We start from the raw sequence: 3559 nt of genomic DNA, 5'->3' as shown, positions 1-3559 counted from the left end.
TTTTTGAGATGGAGTCTTGCTCTGTCGCCCAGGCTGGAGTGCAGTGGCCGGATCTCAGCTCACTGCAAGCTCCGCCTCCCGGGTTCCCGCCATTCTCCTGCCTCAGCCTCCCGAGTAGCTGGGACTACAGGCGCCGCCACCTCGCCCGGCTAATTGTTTGTATTTTTAGTAGAGACGGGGTTTCACCGTGTTAGCCAGGAGGGTCTCGATCTCCTGACCTCGTGATCCGCCCGTCTCGGCCTCCCAAAGTGCTGGATTACAGGCTTGAGCCACCGCGCCCGGCCAGTTTGCACATTTTTTAATTGGGTTGTTTTATTACTGAGTTTTAAGAGGCCTTTGTATATTTTGAGTAACAGTCCTCTATCAGATATATCTTTGGCAGATAATTTTCTCATTTCTTTCCTTCTTTTGAGACAACAGAGTTTTTGCTCTTGTTTTCCAGACTGGAGTGCAATGGCACGATCTTGGCTTACCGCAACCTCTGCCTCCTGGGTTCAAACAATTCTCCTGTCTCAGCCTCCCAAGTAGCTGGGATTACACGCATGTGCCACCACACCCAGCTAATTTTTCTATTCTTAGTAGAGACAGTGTTTCTCCGTGTTGGTCAGGCTGGTCTCCAACTCCTGAGCTCAAGTGATCCATCTGCCTCAGCCTCCCACAGTGCTGGGATTACAGGCGTGAGCCACCTCGTCCGGCTTTCTTTCCTTCTCTTTAAATGTCACTTTACTCTCTTCTTGTTTGTAAGGTCTCTGAAGAGAAGTCCAATGTAATTCTCACCTTTGTTCCTTTACAATTAAGGTGTTTTTTTCTCTTACTTAAAGATTTTCTATGTGTCTTTGTTTTTCTGCAGTTTGAGTATGATATACCTTCGTGTTGAATTTTTGGTGTTTATCCTACTTCCTGTCTCTGAGCCTCCTGGATCTGTGGTTTTGTATGTCATTAATTTTGGGATATTTTCAGTCATTGCTTCACAACTTTCTATTCCTTTCTCTCTTCTGGTGTTTTCATTACATGTTGAAGCCTTTCTGTAATTGCCTCACAATTGTTAGATATTCAGTTCTGTCTTTTTAAAAAATTTTTTCACTTTGCTTTTTCAGTTTTGGAGGTTCCTATTGATGCTTCTTTAAGCCCTCTGATTCTTTTGTTGGCAGTCCAGCTGTAGATGAGTCCATGAAGGCAGTTTTCATTTCTGTCAGTATTTTCTTCTAATTTCTGTCATTTATTTTGATTCTTAGAATTTCCATCTTCCCACTTGCATTACTCATCTGTTTTGTATCTTGTCCACTTTTTCTGTTAGAGCCCTTAGCATATTAATCAACACTGTTTTAAATGCCTGGTCTGGTAATTCCGACGTCTCTGTCATATCTTAGTCTGGATCTGATGCTTCCTTTGTCTTCAAATCATGCTTTTTGTCTCTTTCTCTCTCTATATATATTTGTGTGTGTGTGTGTGTATATATATGCTATTTGTCTCTATATATCTAATATAAATATAGATATTGTATCTATGTATATAGATATATACATTTAGATATATACATATATGTATATGTTTATAAATCAGACTTGTATAAAAGAAAACCAGGGGCCTGGCATGGTGGCTCACACCTGTAATCCCAGCACTTTGAGAGACCGAGGTGGGTGGATCATTTGAAGTCAGGAGTTTGAGACCAGCCTGGCCAACACGGTGAGACTCCCACCTCTACTAAAAATACAAAAATTAGCTGGGCGTGGTGGCGGGCACCTGTATTTTTAGTAGAGACGATTGTACTTTTAGTAGAGATGAGGTTTCCCCATGTTGGCCAGGCTGGTCTCGAACTCCTGACCTCAGGTGATCTGCCTGCCTCAGCCTCCCACAGTGCTGGGATTACAGGCATGAGCCACTGCACCCGGCCAATAATTTGTTCTTACTCTAAAAAGAAAATTATACAAATACAAAATGGAAACAATCTTAATTTTGTTACTTAAAATATTAATGTGAACAATTATTTAATTATTATAACGGATCAACGAATGGAGTTCTCAATTTGAATTGAATTTGGCAATAGCTTTCAAAACCTATGACATTTGTATCAAAACTAATAAACAGTTTTTTTTTTTTTTTTTTTGAGATGGAGCTTTGCTCTTGTTGCCCAGGCTGGTATACAGTGGTTCATTCTTGACTCACCGCAACCTCCGCCTCCTGGGTTCAAGCAATTCTCTTGCCTCAGCCTCCCAAGTAGCTGGGATTACAGGCATGCGCCACCACGCCCAACTAATTTTGTATTTTTAGTAGAGACAGGGTTTCACCATATTGGCCAGGCTATTCTTGAACTCCTGGCCTCGTGATCTGCCCACCTCGGCTTCCCAAAGTGCTGAGATTACAGGTGTGAGCCACTGTTCCTGGCCAATAAACAGTTTTTTTACAGAACCTTCTCAATCAAGGCTAATTTAGTAATTTTATCCTCTTAGTTTTCAGCTCTGTGCAGAAAGGGAAGAAGGACAGTTTAGGAAGATGTTATGGTCCAAGTAAGCACTTAAGCTCACCCTTTACACTTAACTGCTTACATTTAGAACTCTGAGAGCTTGAGAATATGTGTGCTTGTAACCTGCAGTATATTCAGTGGAATTACAACGAAGGTATCCTGAACTCAGCCTATTGATGGCTAATGGCACAGTTGTCCGGTAGGCAGACTGTTTTAGAATGAGCCCAAACTTAAGGGAGAATAGAACAGAAAAATTTCCACGTGGAAGCCATCCCAGTTGACTGCTTAGTTAGGCTTTCAGGTCAAAATAGAGTTAGAGCAAAATGCTATAACATCTGTCTTCTGAAAGTATCACTAATCAGTGGTCTTCTAGTAAAAACATGTCTTGTCTAAAGACTGGCCTGAAGACCAACACAGGAATGGAAAACATGATATAATTAGTCTTTGAAATAACTAAGAAGGGGTCTAATTCAGTAACCCAGAGGAAACCAATTCTGTCTATACACTATTGTCTAGTATTTCCATCTGCCATTCTTTCTCTATTAAAACACCCTAGCTCTTTTGACCCCAAACTCTGCGTATAGCTCAAAGCTGCTCTTAAATATACCATTTCAAATTTGCTTCTAGGTACTAAAGGAGGGATGTACTTTCAGACCATGTAACCTATTATGAAGGAATGGAAGAGGAGACAATTTGAATGAATCCTCATCATCTACAAAACAAAATCATAGTGACTAGGACTCCACAGTGAAGATGGTTGACTAGTGACCCAGCCCCATCTAAAGAACCCCTTTCTGTAAGTCTGAAAACCCATTAAAATAAAGTCACTGCAATTGGCCTTGTATTCATTGAGTGTGTGTTAAGGATCCATCAAGAAATCAGACTGTCTCTGATGTTACAAACTGACTGTTGTTGGGGACACACAAATGAGAAGCACTGTAGACAGGACAGATAAGGGAGAGGTGCCAGACTCAAGCAAGGAAGGGACAAGAGTAAATGGGTCTGTCTAGACTTAACCCTAGAGACCAGGGTGAGAAGAAAAACCGTCTACATCTGTTAGTGGTTTCTTTTTTTTTTTTTTTTTTTTTTTTTTTT

At 41.0% G+C, this 3559-nt stretch overlaps 1 protein-coding gene across 1 annotated transcript in view; it reads left to right on the top strand.

Annotated features, from left to right (window-relative positions):
- Positions 1 to 3308, top strand: part of DPPA2 (developmental pluripotency associated 2) — a 22720-nt gene extending 19412 nt beyond the window's left edge. The window contains exon 9 of the mRNA XM_017870839.1: positions 3092 to 3308. The gene's annotated coding sequence lies outside the window, so the exon portion shown is untranslated. The remainder of the gene's footprint in view (positions 1 to 3091) is intronic.
- The last annotated feature ends 251 nt before the right edge of the window (positions 3309 to 3559 follow it).

The sequence above is a fragment of the Rhinopithecus bieti genome, unplaced genomic scaffold (genome assembly GCF_001698545.2).
Source record: "Rhinopithecus bieti isolate Rb0 unplaced genomic scaffold, ASM169854v2 scaffold_5478, whole genome shotgun sequence".
Lineage (NCBI taxonomy): Eukaryota > Metazoa > Chordata > Mammalia > Primates > Cercopithecidae > Rhinopithecus > Rhinopithecus bieti.
Note: the sequence above shows the minus strand (reverse complement) of the source record. Positions and strands in the feature narration are given on the sequence as shown.